Source organism: Camelus dromedarius, chromosome 21, assembly GCF_036321535.1.
Source record: "Camelus dromedarius isolate mCamDro1 chromosome 21, mCamDro1.pat, whole genome shotgun sequence".
In the NCBI taxonomy this organism is placed as follows: Eukaryota; Metazoa; Chordata; class Mammalia; order Artiodactyla; family Camelidae; genus Camelus; species Camelus dromedarius.
Genome location: NC_087456.1, coordinates 8,969,827 through 8,986,797, shown reverse-complemented (window position 1 = coordinate 8,986,797; position 16,971 = coordinate 8,969,827). Strand labels below are relative to the sequence as shown.

At 55.2% G+C, this 16,971-nt stretch overlaps 1 long non-coding RNA gene across 3 annotated transcripts in view; it reads left to right on the top strand.

Moving 5' to 3' along the window:
- Window positions 1-16,971, top strand: part of LOC116148680 (uncharacterized) — a 64,361-nt gene that overhangs the window by 37,239 nt on the left and 10,151 nt on the right. The window contains exons 1-5 of one of the 3 annotated variants that reach the window (XR_004132208.2): window positions 4,318-5,084; window positions 5,246-6,691; window positions 8,656-8,732; window positions 9,561-9,664; window positions 11,445-11,628. This is a non-coding gene — a long non-coding RNA (uncharacterized LOC116148680). Of the gene's footprint in view, window positions 1-4,317; window positions 5,085-5,131; window positions 6,692-8,655; window positions 8,733-9,560; window positions 9,665-11,444; window positions 11,629-16,971 lie in introns of those variants that run through there. The other 2 variants (XR_010377127.1, XR_010377128.1) reach the window with 2 other exon arrangements.

Below are 16,971 nucleotides of genomic sequence, written 5' to 3'. Positions count from 1 at the left end.
AGAATATTTTTATAACCTTTAGGTAGCCATGCATTTTTTTTAAAGAAGACACTGAGAGCACTAACTGTAAAGAAAAAGATTGGTAAATTGAATGACATTAAAATGAGGAACGTCTCATCATTAGACATCAGTAAAAAAAAAAAGACAAGCAAAGTGGAGAGGATACACATAGGACCTACAACTGGCAAGTGGATTTGCATCCAGAATATATAAAGAATCCAACAGATACATAAGGAAGAGAACCCTTCCCCCAGATGGGCAAGAAATGCCCCATCCTTATAAACTGAGCGGTACATAGTTTTCATCTCCCAATTCCAGGTTTTAACCAGTTTGTCCTGGATCGTTGGCACAGCCTGGTGGCTGGCCTTGGGAACTGTCTAACCCGGCGGCTCATCTCGACCTTTTCTTCTACGTGCGGACTGTGGACCCTTCCTTCTGCATGCCTACATCACTCAGCTGTTTATTCTGCCACAAGTGTCTCCGTTCTCGTGAATACGTAATGCGTATGTCTCTTCCTCTTTCCCTTTGCCTTGTTAACTTTTGGTCAGCTATTTTAAGACTATTTCTCTCTGGCTGCTTCTCCCCCACCATCCCTCCTGCCCCCTCCCCCTTTTTCATTTCCCTTTTTGTACCTCCTTGTTTAAACTTGTAGTCGTAAAAGTTATCCTAAAATATCCGAAAGCCTTTGGGGGAGTAGGCTCGTTCTGTGGGCTCCAGAGGCAGAGAGAAGACTTGAGGCTGGCAGCTAGCTACCTCGAGAGAGATGGCATCTCAGCTATGTTCTCATTGTCTGAGTCTCCCAGAGGTGGGATGGCAGGTGGTGAATGAAGTAGAGGCCAGGTGGGGCCTTGGTCATAGTGATGTTTATGGAGGGCCCTGTGCTTTGGATGGGCAGCTGGATTATGATAATCCTTTCCTATCTTATCAACAAAGCCCTGCGCAGACCCTCGGAGGATGTCCAGAGCAGCAGCCCTCCCCTGGGGGAGAGGGGCAGTGTATCGGAATGATTGCTTTGTCCTTCTGGTAGGCTGGGGTGGGGCACACATAGTAGCACTTTAATGGTTTCATGTATAGTTAAAAATGATTCTGAAGCACCCTTAACACGGGGCCGGCTGACAACCACTGACCTCAAGGGTAACACAGCCCTCGTCGTCTTCTGTGCCCCTTTTTTCCTCCAATTGCAGCATCTCTGAGTTACATCTTTTCAGTTACATTCCTCTTTGTTTCTTTATTTTATTTAAATCCTCACTGGGGCAGGGCTTGCTCCTGTAGCGTATTTTGGACACGGTACCACAGAGAAAACACAATGGAATCTCTGTAGATGTTTTGACTTTAAAAATTTAGGGACAGTGTTTAGAAATCAGGAGTTTAATGTAATAAATTTAGATTCTCTCCTTCTCCTGAAAAATTGGACGATCTTGGCCCTTGGGGGTCTCCAGCTCCAGGTGGCCCCAAGCGGGCAGGCCTGGGGAGGGGGCTGTTCCTTCCCCGGACACATTCCCTCCCAATGGCTTCCATCCTTTGTTATCTGCCGAGCACCGCCCCAACCCCGCACCGAGGTGTTGGAGTTTGTGACTTCCTCCAGGGGGTAAAACAGGCCTTTGTGTGTTGGCCTGAGAACCCAACCAGTACATTCAATATTGTTTCAGTGGGAGGATGAATTCCAGTTCTTTAAAGAGCAGGTTTTGGAAATATCAAAGTGCCAATTTGGGGATGCTTGTAGGGTCCTCAATTAGAATGTGTCTTGAGGTCATGGCCCGTGTCTTGTACTTCTCCTGTGTTGAATGTTGGCTTAGCACCTAGTAGGTACTTAATGATTTACCTTGTGGGGTCACTGAGTGCCCTTTGCCTGCCCCCTCCCAGGCGGTGAACAGAAACACCTTCTCACTGTGGACCCGAACCTGTCGGTGCTGCCTGAGCCCAGCCCGCAGCCTGTGATTCATCTAGAACACCCACTCTGGCCTTTGATACTCCGGTGGTGCTTGGGACCAGTCCCCTGCCCAGCTCCGTACCCTGAGAGAAATGACTTCTTTCCTGGTGACAGGTCCAGGCCGTGTTCAGGAGGCCCCAGTGAGGAGAGGGGAGGACGGAGAGGCCTGCCCTGGGCCTGCACTCTTGGCTGATGTCCGCCAAACTGGCATTTGTGGCAATTACCGAGTGCTTGCATTCCAAACCCAGGGCAAGGGCTGGGTAAAAGTTCAGCTCATTCCCTTTAAAGAAAAAAAAAATCTTCCTCTTTGACATTTCAAAGTTGTGACCCAGATCAGTCAGAGGCCACGGAGAGCTCGTGATGTCTGGAGAGTGTGTTTAGTTCCCGAGGCCTGAAGCTGCAGAGAGGCTGAAGAGAGCCAGTGACCTGCTGGGCTTGAGTCGAAGCCCCTGCCTTTTCAAGTTTGCCCCGGCCCAGCCTCCCAGGACCTCACAGGGTGGACGGAAGGAGCCAGCACCTTCCCCTCACTCCGAAGTTACCTTTACCCCCTGAAATCAAACACTGCGTGCGGCACCCTGTAAAACTGCTTCCTCGTAGGCTCGAGCATGCTCACAAAGTAAACATCCTCCCGTGTTTTTGGAACGGAATCCATTTCTGCTTCCTGGTCATCCCATTTGGGTTCTCCTGTTCTGGGCGCCACGCAGAATCAGGTTAATAGAAGGAAGACCTAGAATTGGGCAGAGGCACCTCAAATGACTGTTGGAGTCCTCGTTGAAGCGTCAGGAGAGTAATGGGGTTGTGGGAAGAAAATGAAACGACATAGTTGAAAAGTGAAATGAAACAGAGCCTCCCGAATGTAGTGCTGTCACAATGCTTTGCAAGTCAGAGTTGGTTCCTGCCGAGCCGCTGAGCCGGGGCCTGCCTTTGCATGGACCCAAGCTCAGTGGTGCTGTGGTTGAACCACAGCCGGCCTCTGTCTGTAAGTTCTGCGGCTTGAGCTCTCCTGACCCTAACTTGCTCTTGCTCCGTCTCTCGTGACTTATTTGCCTCTTCTCTCTCGCTTCCACCCACCCATGACATCTCCATCGCCATGGCAGTGAGCAGCCACGTCATTCTCCAGGTTCACGGGGTGATGGGCCAGCCCTGTGCTGAGCCCTACTTCCTTCTCGTTCTCCCTCCTGAAGCAGGAGGCTCCCTGGCAGTGCTCAAAGCCCTTTGTTTATTTGATCCTGGGCTCTTGGATAAATCAGGAATGTCCTGACATGAACTTAGGCATGTTTTTCTTCCATGGAAAAGGAAACTACGGCAAATGGTATTTAAGTAGGCAGAGGACCATTCCGGGGGACTTGCTTTGGTGCCATCAAGGCCACATTCCTTTGGTCATCAGACCAGTAGGTGACTTCTTTATTGGCATGCTCTACCCTGGAGCCCAGAAGGTGTGAATTTGAAGCACTTTCTCCCCTGCTGAGAGCTTGGCACAGATGCTCCGGGTTTCTTTTAAAGCCGTGGAGTGCCATGGTTGTCTTCCAAGTGGTCTTCTTTCTGCTGGGTGAAACCTTGGCCCAGAGTGGTTGCTGGAAGGAGGCTGCTTGGAAGGCGAGATACAGGATAAGGTGGCCGCCTGGCCTCTCATTCTCAAGCCATCTTGAAGTTGCAAGGATCCTGATGTGGTATACGTTGAGTCAGCTGTCCCAGGACCTGACTGTGTCTCTCACTTCCCATCCCGGCTAGGCTCTTGTGGTGCAACTGGTCGTCAGAAACCTTTGCGGGTCTGTATTCTTTGGGTGTGGTGGTGTGGGGACCCAAGACTCCCTGGGTCTGGTGAGGTATGCGGGGTCCAGTGAGCTGTTCTGGAAACATTTCTGGGCCTGGGGGCAGGAAAATGTTGGGAGCTGTGTGTTCTGCTGCAGCGGAGATCTGTCAGTATCCAAAAACAACCCCACTCAGTCTCCAGAGCATTGGTGGGAACCCCCGTCCCCGTTGGAGTTTCCAGGTTTCCAGGTGTGTGAACGGCCCTGCGTGACACGGCAGTGGTGGTGGTGGGTGGGCTGGTGGACGCTCGTCTCGCTTGGCTGCCTGCCCTGGAGAAAGGAAGCCAGTCGTTGGCCACTCCAGGACCAGGCTTGGCGGCTGCTCTGTTTTGCCGCTTTTCATGTTGTCAGAGGATCTTCTTGGGAACAAATGACTCAGCAACCTGAATCTCTGGGACTGAGCAGCCTAAGTGCCTTTTGAGAAGTGATTGGACGTATTCACCTAGGCCCTAAAATTCTGATCCCGGGAGGAGTGGACGTCCAGACTGCTTTCACTCTTGGTTCTCCAGGCTGCCGTTCAATATGGTTTCTCCAGATCCTGCCCCAATGGAAGGATCTCACTCACGGGGTAAGCAGGCAGTATTTTAATTACCCTTCTGGTCCTTAGGAAATTCCAGGGAGAAAAAGGTCCTGGTTTGGGGCCAAAAAAGCAGACAGCAACAAAAATCAGCTACGGCTGTAATTCTGGACTTGTCTGTGGCAGAAAGAGTTAATAGGATGGTGGTCTCAGGGTGGGGACCATTTTTCTCTCATGTTCAGGAGAAACTCATATAGTTCAAGAAAGGATGACGCCACAGCTAGCGTGGGACAGCCCGGTCTGGATTCTGGGTGCTGTCACTCAAAGAGTTAAGCTAGTGTTGAGGCCGAGAAGCCCTCAGAGAAGGCGTGAGCCTTCGGGGACCAGGCCCTGTGTGCCCCAGAGCAGGGAGGTCTGGGCTAGGAGAGAGGCTGAGAAGAGTGGCCAGGGAAGTGGAGTGTAGGCCTAACTTTTTTTTGCCTTGTTTGACCAGCCTTGGCACTGCCCTCCGGCTCTCCAGGGGAAAAGCTGCAGTTCTGCTCTTGCAACACAAGGAGCAGACTGGAGAATTTAGATCTGCGTCACAGAGCTCAGAGAGAGAGAGAGAGAGAGAGAGAGGAGAGGGGAGAGAGGGAGAGAGAGCGAGCGCTCCGTCGATACGTCTGCTAGCAACAGCCGTGCTGCAGCAGAGAGAGAGAGAGAAATCAAGAAACAAGTCATAGCAACACCGGGCACCAGGTTCTGCCAGCTCACTTGCCAAGCGTTCAGAAATCTGTCCGGGGCCGGAGGCCTCTGAGTAGCCTAGACTAAGGAGATGACACGCAAGGTGGCACGGGCGGTTCCCGCGGGGAGGAGGTGGGGTGGCTGTGGGGGGCAGGGGTGGGAGCAGGAGGTTTCGGGGCGACGGTGGAAGGTTTAATGGGACCAGTTTCTGGAACATTCGGGACTGCGGCACCTTACGGCCGACCGAGATTTGGGTCTGCGCAGGCGACGATGGGTGGTCCGATGGGCTTCAGGACTTGATGGCGTAACCCCCTTCTTCCCCCACGTACGTATTTGCTGGGATCGGGGGCGATGTCTCTGCGTATGTGGGTGCTCTGTCTTTCTCACCTTCTTTCTCGCTTTTTGCTATTTTTTTTCTCTGAGGGAGGGTTTTTTTCCACTTTAATTTCTGTTTCCTTAGTGTCAGCTGCTCAAGCCTGACCAGGGTAGAGGAGAGAGGAGCAAGCCGTCCCCGGCGTCCCACCTGACCTCCCGGCCTTTACCCCCATTTCCTTCTGTTGGACAGACAGACAGACAGACAGACTGGTTTTCCAGGTTGTTTGGGTGTCAGCATCTGTCTGTCTGTCTGTGCGGTTCTCAGGTGGAAGGTAGGGAGTGAGGAGGAAGGCGAGGGGGCAGTTTTCCAGGGCTTGCCTCGTTGAAACGTTCGGCCCTGGGAATCTGGGGCTGGTGGGGAGCAGGTGGGCAGGATGGGGCGTGGGCTGGGAGAAGTGGGGTAAAGCTGGTAGGTCTGTCACTGCGTAGTTGGGGAAAGTGGGGAATGGTGACGCAGTCACTGTTGGATCTTGTTAGGAGCTCTTGGGGGACAGGTAGTGAGGCTCCCAGGATCTGTAGGACCAGCCGAGAGGGGTTAAGGATGAGCTGAGAAGGGAAGCTCGCATTTAGAGATTAAATGTCATCCTTTTGGCGTTGGAAAGTTGTTTACCTTGCGCTCTCTGTGTCTCCATGTTGGCACCCTTCCAGTTCACATGTGATGGCCTTCCTTGTACTGCTGCATCATTAACTAAGTGACTGAGCTGGCCTTCCATTGGCCAGGGGAGGGCTCTCACTCCAGACACTTCCTCTGATTGGTGGGTGGGCCAGTGGCAGGTGAAAACCTTTTTTTGATTGGCTGAGGGCAGGGTATCAAATCTGAATTTGCATTTCACTTGCTTAAAGGGGAGGGGGGGAGAAGCCCAGCAGCTTTCTAAAATCTGTTTAGGGGTGTGCGTATGCTCCTGTGTCTGCCTGCTTTTGACTGACCAGTTGAAGCCTCTTCCTGTGCCTTTTTTATTTCATGCACTATTAGGAAGAGGAGCTGAGGGCTCCCCAAACTTTTTCTCAAAGGGGCGAAGGTTGGGGGAGAGGGGTGCGCAGAGGGTTGACCAAACTGGAAGGAAATATTTATTATTTAGTTTGGTGTCAGAAAAGGGAATTTTCCGATCAGCCACACCTCAGTGTTGCGGCAAAATAATTCTTGGCTCCCCTGGAAACGCATGGGCAAGGTAGGGCAGAGCTGCTGCCTCCGCCGTTGCCACCACCCTGGGCTTCCTGCTGACTCTGGGCTACTCCCCGGGGACAAGAGATTTGCATTGACGTCCCCGGCTGTCCAGAGCCCATTATGGGAAGGACCTGCCTTCTGGAAGCTGCTGCTCCCTGGTGCCCGGAAAGGTGAGGATGGGGACTGGCCCTGGGACGCTGCTCAGAAACTGCGTGTTTGGTGGGGTCTCTGGGAAAGCCATGGGCCACGAGAGGTTTGGAGGTCCCAGGTTAGAAGGGCTTGTCATCCTGGGGAGTGAGGAGAGTGAGAACAAAACTAGGGCAGCAGGCTGCTCGCCTCTGGTTGGGGGAGGAGGACTTGGAAAAAATCAGGGTCCCCGCTCCCCATCCGGTCCTTGATGCAGTCCCTGCGTCCGTGGGGAGGGGGTTTCGGAGCCCTGCGCCTTGCGCAGTGGCCCCCACCCATGACTGCGCATCTGGGAGCGCAGTGCGCCCTGGGTCTCCGGCCTAGGACAGCACCGCCCTTCTTATTACATAACAGAGGGCACGCTGTGCCTTCTCGGCCCCTCCTTGCAACCCCACCTCCTGGCTCCCCAGGGCCCACAGAGCTGGGGAGGGTCTGAAGTGGGAGCAGTGGAAGACTTCACCCCTGGAGGGTGGCCCTTGTCCAGTCAGTGATAGGAACTGGGTTTGAAGATGGAAAGGGGCTGCGGTCCCCTGTCTTGGGGTATGGAAGGAGAATGCCCTTCTGAATGCCCCGTGTCACCTATGGCCCCCAAGACCTCTCGGGGGATAGGGCGATGCCCTTCTTTCTCTCTTGTGCTTTCTGCTTTTTGAGAGGAAGTTTGTGAAGGGAAAGACATGACAGTTGTGAGAGTAAAGAAGTGGGGGGGGCACCCAGTTGGGAGGTGGTTGACAGTTCCCTCCCCTTGTCTCTGGTTTTTCCCTTTCCCTGGGTCGGTGGAGAATATGTTTGAACTGCCTTTATCATAAGGCTGCCATTTTGGAGGCATTTCTGCTGGTCTCCGACATGGTGGCGTTGGTTTTTCTGGTCCTGCTGTGCCAGTTCCGCAGAGTGGGCGGGGGGCGGGGGCTATGACGGAGGAGGGGAGGGGGGGGCAGACGCGCAGCAGAGGCGGGCACAGCGGTGGCTGCCGCAGTGACGGTGGCCTCGGGCAGGACCGCCCAGTCCCACCCTCGGACGCAGCCCTGGGTGGGGGTCCCACTGGCTGGGACCCTGGCTTTGCCAGAGCATGGGCACTGCTAACCGTAGGCCTGGGTCTCCCATGCCTTCCTCAGCCTGAGGCTTAGAGCAGTTCAGGGGGTGGTGGGGCGAGCTGAGTTTGGTGGAGAGGGAGTGGAGGCAGAGATACGGCAGCTCGTCTTGGACGTGTCGGACCTGTGGTTTGTGTTCCCCAAATAGGCTGTGTCCCTGGCAGTCTCCCCATGGGGACAGGGAGTGGGATCCATGGCAGCTCTGAGGATGTGTTTGGATGGCCCTGCCTTTTTGCCGTTCTCTCTCTCCTCTGTCCCTCCCCATACCCCCTGCCAGAGCCGTGGTTCCAGCTGTAGTCCTCCAGCGAGGCTCCCTGCTGCCCGTCCGGCCCTCTGCTCTCCAGGCCCTTCTGCGTGCAGCGGCCATCTTGTCTTCCTTGCTCAGAAATTTAAAATGGTTTCTCGTCCTTTCCAGAACGAGGTCCCTTCCCTCCAGCAGGACGCTGAGGGCTGTCTGTAACTTAGTCTTGTCTTAGCTTTCCCATGCAGTCTCTCCCGGTTTCCCTCGGTGGACCACGTATTCCAGCAGAACCAAGCGACTTACTTTCTCCTGCTTTTTCTCTCTCTCTCTGTCCTCACTAGTGATGCTTTCCACGCCTCCTCTCCACCGCACCCACCTGCGGCAGCCCCGCCGTCTTCCGCGGACCTTTCCTGATCACCTTCGCGGGCGGCAGTTCTCGTAACCACCCCTGCCCCCTTCGCCTAGGCTCCCGTGTGCTTTACCCCTCTTTTATGCCCCTTTGGTGGTGCTGTGGCTCTTTGTGTGCAAGTCTCGTGTCCTCTGTTAGATTGTGATCTCCAGGAAGCCAGGGAAAAGAAGAAGGGAAGCGTGTACCTATTTGGTGCTTTCTGTTTGCCAGGTATCGCATCAAGCTCGTTCTCGGCAAGAATTTCGTCTGTTCTTCACCGCAGCCCTGCGAGGCACGTCCCATGGCCGGTAAGTGTTCTGATCGTGATTCGAACCCTGGTCTCTCAAAACCTTTGCCTTTTTCTTCTCTCAGTCTTCAGTGTCTGCAAAATGCCTCTTACGAGGTCGATCCTCAAAATGTGTCTATTTAAGGAGTTTCTAAGTCCCTGATGTTCTGTGGGAGTTTGGGTGGCTCGTCTTCCTGCGCCCAAGATCTGGGTGGCTTAGCTCTTCTGTGCCACCCTCCCTACTGCCTTATTGATTTTCTCCTCTTCCTTTGAGGCCAGGTTCACCCAAGATGGTGGGGGGGTTTTTTGGTAGCTGAAATTGATGGACTCACAAACTTCAGTTATCCTGGTCACCTTCCTCTTGGAGGAGGTGGGGTGGTCTGTAGCATCTTCGGAGCAGAATGAGCTCCAGAACCCGGAGGTCAGTGGAGGCCACAGAAGGCAGGGAGCAGAGACATTGCACTTGGGCAGACCTGCGTGTGCATCCTGACTCTGCGTCATCTTAGCTGGGTGGTTTTAGACGAGTCATTTGATTTTTTTGTCTTACTGTCCTCAGCCAGTGAGATGGAGCCACTATACCTACTACACAGAAACACCTAATATATTTCCAGGCAAATAGGTTCCCAAGAGAAAGTGATGCAGCTCCCTTCCCCTTGCCCAGTTGTCTACCGGGGACTTAAGAAAGAGACATAGCAGGTGGCTTAAGAAGAAATGGGGGAGAAGGGAGTGTGTGTGCCTTCAGCAGAGGTATCAGCAGGGGCAGGGGAGGTGGTAACTGGGCAGCATGCACCTGAGACCTGCACGGTGGTGCCTTCCCCCACCCTGGAGTAAGTACCCGCTTTTGCATCAGGAACACCTGCGTCAGGAAGACGCCATGGGCACGGAGCCGTGAGCATTGGCAGTGGCAGAGTGAGGGTTAACCAGTGAACCTTCCTGGGAGCCTTCTGATGCCAGGTTAGTTTCCCTTCTTTGCAGTGACTGCCTGCTCCCTGGCACTCTTGCATCCCCGTGGGAGGGGAGTTGGATGCCCTGAAGCCCCTCGTCACTGGTTCCAGGGCTGCAGAGCAGAGAATGACGACAGCCCGTGAGTCGTCAGCCGACGGCAGCGGGGACCCTGGTGACGGCTGCTTTGTTGTTTTTTTCCTCTTTGGATGATGACTCAGTGTGTCGGGAGCCGAGAGATGGAGCACTCAAGCCGAGTGGCCAGGATGTTCTGTCAACATGAAAGCAGCAAAAACAGCTTGTCGGGGCTCAGAGCTGACCCTGAGCTGGGGTCATTTTCAGGAGGGTCTTGGCAGGGGAAGGGCCACTCCCAGGCATCGAGTTGGGGGCGACATCGGGTAACCCAGCTAGGCTTTGTGGACCCTGTGTTTTAGAATCTGAAAAGAAAATGCAGCTGTTTGTGTTATTAGATGAGTTTGGCAAACAGGATCGTGGCTTGAGGTCTTCTCGCTGGTCCCCACTGAGAGGCATTTTCCCAGGTCCAGAAAACTCTTTGGGGTTTCTCACTGTGGCTCATTGCCTTGGATGGAGGGCAAGTCCCTTCTTGGGGCAGGGGTGGGCCCGACAGTCCTACTGCCTGTCATGGGGATGTGGTGTCTTAGGTTTTCTCTGCTGGCGTCACGTGAAGACGGTGGATCCACATCACCAGCTTCAAGCTGAAGACCACCTCCCAGCGTCCCCTTCCCTTATCATCCCAAATCACAGCTTTTCTTCCCCGCTTCATCTTCCTCACCTCCGCCTTAGGTGAGATGGCGGACCTTGAGTTCTCGACCTTGTGTGTGTGCGTGTCATCATGGCGGCTCAGGGTTCTAGGCTTTTCTTGAATCTGCAGCATTGCGCTCCATGCGCGTGACATCCCCCCAGCCCCGCCCCGCCCGGCCTGCCCGGCCCCGCCCCACCCCGCCCCGCCGTGCCTTCTCAGGAGCAAGAGAGAAGATGGGCCTCCATTGCCACTGAGCCGCAGCCAAACCACTATCCCCGGCTTCTGGCTTCCCGTCTCTCCTCCCGCTTCTCGGTCAGTGTCTGGGGCAGAGGAGCAAACAACTTGTGGGAAGAGATGGAGGGGCAGCCTGGCCGCAGAGCCCCCTGCCTCCTTTCCCTGTGTGCCACTTCTCAACCTCACGCTTTCCTGTGGATGATGCCAGCACTGACATTTGTCACCGAGCACCTCCTCCTCTCCCCATGGACCTCCCCGCGTGACTCATTTGGGATCCAGAAGGAGTGGCTCTGGGGCCTTGGGAGCCAGAGGGAGCAGGGAGACCTGGTCCAGGTCATAGCGGAGAGAGACAGGCAAGGGGTAGGGGCTCGCCATCCCCAGCTGAGCCTTGAGTGGGCTTTGGGTTCAGCCCCAGCCCCTTTGCGTCATGTCTTTTTCAGCCTGAGTAGAGAACAGCTTGACCTAAAAAAATTGTATATATGTGGGTGTTGGATCCTTTGTGGCTCTTTGTCCAGAAGCTGTGCATGTGATGAGAGCCCGGCTCTGTACTTCAGAGCACTCTGTTGTGGCTCAGGTTTGTTTTCGGAAAGAGGTGATGGACGGGCCGTCCTTGATGAGACCCTGTGCCCACTGGGACTGGCATGGTCTTGCCTCTGTCAACGGATGGTGAGCCGCAGTAGAGGGCCGGGTCTGGGGGCCGCATATTAAGCCCAGAGGGGACCCTGACTGGGGCCTGCACGTGCACTGCCTGGTTGGCCCTGGGAGCTGAGCCCACCTTTCACTTCTTCCTTGCAGAGAACTCAGAGAAGTTCAGCTCCACGAGTCGATGACGGCCTTTTGGAGACTCGGGCTCAGCTGACGATGGTGCTGGTGAGCAGAAGACAGTCGTCATCCTGGGGGATAAATGTGTATCCGTTTGCGTTTATTTGGAACAAAAAAAAAAAAAAAAAGGAGATGCCTGGCAGCCTGGCTCTCTGCAGTAAGTATTCGTCTGCATTCTTTTATTCCCTCAAACGTCGGAAGTGGATAGATGCTTATCGAACCCAGCCAGCTCCTGTGCCTTCTCCATTCTTCCCTGCACACCCCCGCCCCTGGTCCTCCAGAAGAGAGGACTAGATCGATTTTCTTGTGCTGCTGGAGAGCTGCAGAGAGGCTAGAACTCAGTGTTCAGCCTCCACACATCCCCCTCACATTCAGGAGAAGAAGTCGATTCTCCCTAAAACGGAGCCAAAAGGCCAGGTCCCTCAAAGCAGAGTGTTCACGGGCTGAATGGAAGGGCCCTGCCTGCCCTCACTGCCCGCAGCAGGGAGGTGAGGCTCTCAGTTGGCTGGCTGGGGGAGTGTGGGCCTTGCCAGAATCTAGCATGGTTCTCTGCCAAGTTCTAGCTCCAAATCTCTAGGCCGGTAGGAACCTAGACTATATATAGCATTGTGCTAAGCAATTCTTATCGGACGTGTCTGCCCTCCCCTTCGGGAGAGGAGCGCTCTGTCAGAGAACCAGAGCCTGGAGAGTGTGAGCCAGCTCCGTGGGGCCTTTTATTCCAGGAAGGGCTGTGCACACATGCATGTGTGCGTATGTGTGTGCGTGTGCATGCGTGCACACACAGGAGGGCCAGGAGGGACTGGTGGTTCTTGATGGATACCGGGTTTGGAGGAATGGCTGGGGCACACAATGTGGCTGAAAGCACAGTGTGGTCTCCGGTGTGTCTTCCTGGTTTCCTGTTTGCCTTGCTTTGCCCAAGGATGCCTTTTGACCTCTCTCTTCCTCCTTTTGGACCTCCTGTCTTCCCTGCCTTCCTCCAGCCCTCCCTCGTCCTTCCTTTGATTTTCTGTAGGCTATATGGGGCAGGCCCAGCTGTGGGCATCCGGGAGCTTGTCTGCTCTCCACCCTCACCCGCCTTTGGGCTTTCTGGGAATCTGGCTGGACTGGCAGAAGGGGGTCAGCTGTCCTCAGAGTTGCTGGGTGGTACAGGGCAGAGTGGGCTGGGTATCTGCCTCCGCCCTTTGAGAGGTGCTGTTGAGCCCCCAGTTTGCGTGATTCTGTGACCGCAAGTGCTAATAGATATGACCTGATAGATGTGTCTTGTCAGCGTGTCATCATGAGGCTGCTTGTTGGCAACCAGATGCGGCAAGGAAGATAGGATTTAACCCCGTCCTTGCCTCCCAGGTAAGTCAGGTGTGGGCCGCCCTGTTCCCCTGCCCACCGAGGGCGTTTTCCTTATTCAGTGGGGAATCCTCAGACTTCTTCATTCAGAATCTCCCAAACAATTGCTCTCTTCTTCCCATTCTCCTCCTCCTGGCTTTTCTGTGAATGGGGTTAGTAACCAGCCAGGGTTGGGGGCAGGGCGGCCAGCCTGAGTGGTCAGGCGCTGGACGTGTGGGAGATGGTGGGGTGTGGCGGTTGGCAGAACACTTGGGGCTCCCACAGTGACTGACCGACTGGGAGTTTGCTCCGGCCCCTGCGTCTGGCACGAGATTCTGGGTGCTGAGCCCTCAGAGGAGCGGGGAGCCTGCCTGGCCCCTGGGCCTTCTCTTTCCCGTGTCCTCTTGTCCTGAGACCTGAGTCCAGGGCAGTGCTTGGAGTTTATAGACTGTGGGCCTGGTAGTGGACATCTTTCCCTACTTTGATTTTTTTTTTGGTTTTTGGGGGGTTTTTTTGAGTGAATCACTTTTTCTTTCTAGGCCCTCAGTGCCTTACTTTAAAAAAAATTCCCAGCGAACCGTTACAGAGCACCTCCAGGCAGTTGACGCAGAAATGTTTTTTTGCCTCTGCCTCACTTGGTGCTGGTCGCGGTGGTAGCAATGGTGATTAAAAATGACGAGGCCTGAGGAACTGGGGAGGCCTGTGGCCTCACGGAGACGGGGCAGAAAGCAGGCCGTAGGCGGCCGCCACATCGCCGGGAAGTCTCTCTTCTGTCAAGTGGTTTTCCTGCCACGTTCTGGGCCAGCAGGGCCCGTTGAAATGGGCTGACTGCAGATTTGTCTGGGGTCTAATGATAAAAGGGATGGTGCTGGTCACTTTATGATGCTCTTGGCTAGTATCAGGGGGCACCTGGGGGATCCCAGCCCTCTGCCCATGCCCGTGGATGTGGGTGTTGTCTCACCTCCCCACCCCCACCCACCCCCACCCCCGGAAGTCTGGTGCATTCTGCCTCCCAGTGTTTCACCTTCTCCCTTCCCATCTGAGATGAGTCTCTGAGTTGGCTGCGAGCAGCCTGAGATCCTCGCTGAACGAGGAATCCAGGGCTGTTTGGAAGAGTCCGGTGTCTCTTCCTTCAAGGAATTTGACAAGTCTCAGCCCCTCCAGCAGTAACGTAGGGAGGAATGGCTAGGGGTGTTGGACCTGGAACTTGAATAAAGAGGAGAGATCAGCTTTGGTGCAGCTGGGGAGACGAAGAGGAGCGGCCAAGTCCCTCAAGATGTGTCGGCTGGAGTCTGGCCAGCGCCGGCTGTCGGGCTGGAGCCAGATGGGGCTGCCGGCCGTACCCGGGAGCCTCCACTCGCCTCTGTGCAGTGCGCCCCCGTTCACAGCCCTGCCCTTGGCTTGGCTGGCATCACCAGAGTGGGAAGCAAAGGGGAAGCTGGTTTTGCTCTTTGAGACACATTTGTCTCTGCGGCCTCTGGTGTTCCGGGAATTGCAGTTGGTGCTTCCCTGCTGCTGCTTCTGGTTTTGTCCCTCATCTGGTTCTTTCCTCCCTGCTCACCAGCGGGGCTTCTCCTGACATGACGTGGAGCATTATGTGTCAGCAGTCGGGCGAGCAGAACAGTTGGCATCCCCTGAGAGGGGGGCCTCTCAGGCCAGGCGTCGCTGGCATGGCTTTCTTGACCTTTGGATCCCTGCGGTCTGGGAGCCGGGAGGCAGCGTGGGGCCTTTCCCACGTGGGGTCCAGCAGAGGTTAACAGAGCTGGTGGCACTGGAGCCCTGGTGGTGTGGCTTGGCCAGGAGGTGTGGGGGAGGGGCTCTGCCGGGGGACCTGATTGGTCGGCACCTCCCCAGTCCATTGAATCCTGGTCTGGTCGGGGCTGTGAATTGTTTAATGCATATCTTGGCTGCGTCCCCTGGCGCGAGTGCCCCCGAGGCTGCAGCCGCAGCTTTAGAGAGGATCTGTACCTCGTGCGGGTCACCGTTTTGGGCGTGTTGCCTCCCTCTGAAATATGTGAGAGAGAGCGCCTTTTGCACTAGCCGGCTGTCTGTGGGAGGCCCTCGTTTTGCGCTGCTTTTCTGGGATTTGGAGTGTCTGGGAGGAAAGCGGAGACTGGGTTGGGTTTCTTGCTAGCTCTTTCCACAGGAGCTGCTCGTGGGCTGATGAGGCCAGAGAACACCTGCAGGTCCGCAGGCCGGTACGGAGCCTGACGCAGCAGTGTGGAGCCCCGGCAGGGGAGGAGCTGGGGGCGACGAGGAGGGAGAGAGCCATGCCGGGGATGGTTGTGCAGCGTCTGACCACAGGATCAAGTCCAGGAGAGGGTCGGAGGATGTGTCCGTTGCTCAGCTGAGGCTGTCTGCTGCAGCCTGAGTGGACATGTGTGTGCGTGGAGCCCAGATCAGGGTCTGTAACGAGGCATGAAGGCCTGAGACGGGCATCAGAGTTCTCGGTCTCAGGGGTGCAGTCCAGGGAAAGGGAAACTGACCTTTGTTAAGGGCCCCCCTTTGCTTATCTGATTTCGTCCTATGGTGTAGGTGTTACTTCCCTTTTATGGTTAAAGACACTGTGATTGTTAAGAGACTTAACCACGGTCACACACGTGGTAGAGGTGGCCTTGTTGAGATTTAAACCCAAGTCTTTCTGACTCCAACGCCTGTACTCTTTCTTCACCCTCTTGGGCTAAAGTCAGAAATTTTGAGGAGGTAAGACCCGCAGAGGATAGGCCGCCAAACCAACTGATGTAACCCAGAGTGAGAGGCCAGGCACCCAGGTGACTTTGCAGTCACAGGGATGACTGCACCACGTCCCTTTTTGGGGAGACAGAGCAGATGCATTTACCCTTTGGTGTCCGCGGACAGGCAGCGGAATACATTCCTTCTATGAATATGTATTCAGCCTCTGCTGTATGTGTGCGGGGGATTGTTCTAGGTGCTGGGATGCAGAACTCAGTACAACCAAGTTTCTGCTCTCGTGGGGTATACATTCTAGTGGGCAGAGATCATTAATAATAGTGAATAAAATTTAAAAATAAAGCAGACATATGTGGAAAAGGAGGGGACCCATGCATAAGGACGGGGATCCAGCTGTTGATCGGAGAGGGAATTCGAGAGACTACAGGACCTCGGCTACCTGGGGAAACCATATTGACTGAGCCTCCAAAGAGTTAGAGCTGATAGGGCTGCTAAGCCCTCTCTGTGCCTATCAGCTCTGAAAATCCCTCCAGGGTGCACGGAGCTCACAGGAACTTGTGGTGAGTCAGGAATCGAGGTGGCAGTAGACGCCAAGCCCTTGGTCACCGGCAGACTCGGGTTTTTTCCATCAGCCGTGGTTGCGCCTGACCTTCCGACTCCCACCCTCCCCGGTCGCCAGCTGGCACCTCTGCTTCAGCCCGGTCACCGTGCCCCTCTCTTGTCCACGCACCCCAGGGGAACATGTGGGTTACGTCTCTGCCGAGTCACTGGTCAAACACAGGCCTGCAGGAGGCAGAACTCAGCTGAGCCTCTCCTGCCAGAGGGCCTGATTCCAAGATTATGGCGATTGGGAAGGGACGGGCGGAGGGGAGGCGGGGAGAGTCACCTTGTGTCAGATGCATGGACAAGCTTTGTGTCTGGAGAGTTGAGGCAGGCTGGAGGCTGGAGGCGGGGGGAGGGGTGTTTCCTGTGTGCGGCTCCAGGGCCCAGGACTTGTTTACCCGGCGGGAGTGGAGTGGCTGCCGCCCGGGTGAGTCAGGCCACGTGATTCTCCCTCTTTGGCACCGCAGTCCTTGACGCCTGGTCCACCCTGACCGCGGAGGCTGCCACCTGCTGCCAGGGGGCTGATGTTGCACAAAGGTGGGGTGTAGGTTTTGGTGGCATGTGGTTGAGGGGGCACAGAGAAAGTGGGCCTGTGTCCCCTGGTGGAGATGAGTCAACAGCCACGGGTTCTGGACTTGCTCACTTCACCTCTTTGGGCTCAGTTTCGTTACCTGTAAAGCGAGAGGGTTGAGCCAGAATCTTTTTGGAGGTTCCTGCCAACTTTGATCTGGGGGCGCCCTGGATGTTCGTGGAGATGTTTCTTAGCCAGAAACTCAAGATGAAGAAGACTAGATCTGAGTGGCAAGAGAGGTGAGGAGCCTTGAAGACACCTCTTAGAGCAGCTGGAGTCCTGTTTTCCGCAGGGAGACGGTCGGCATGATTTAGG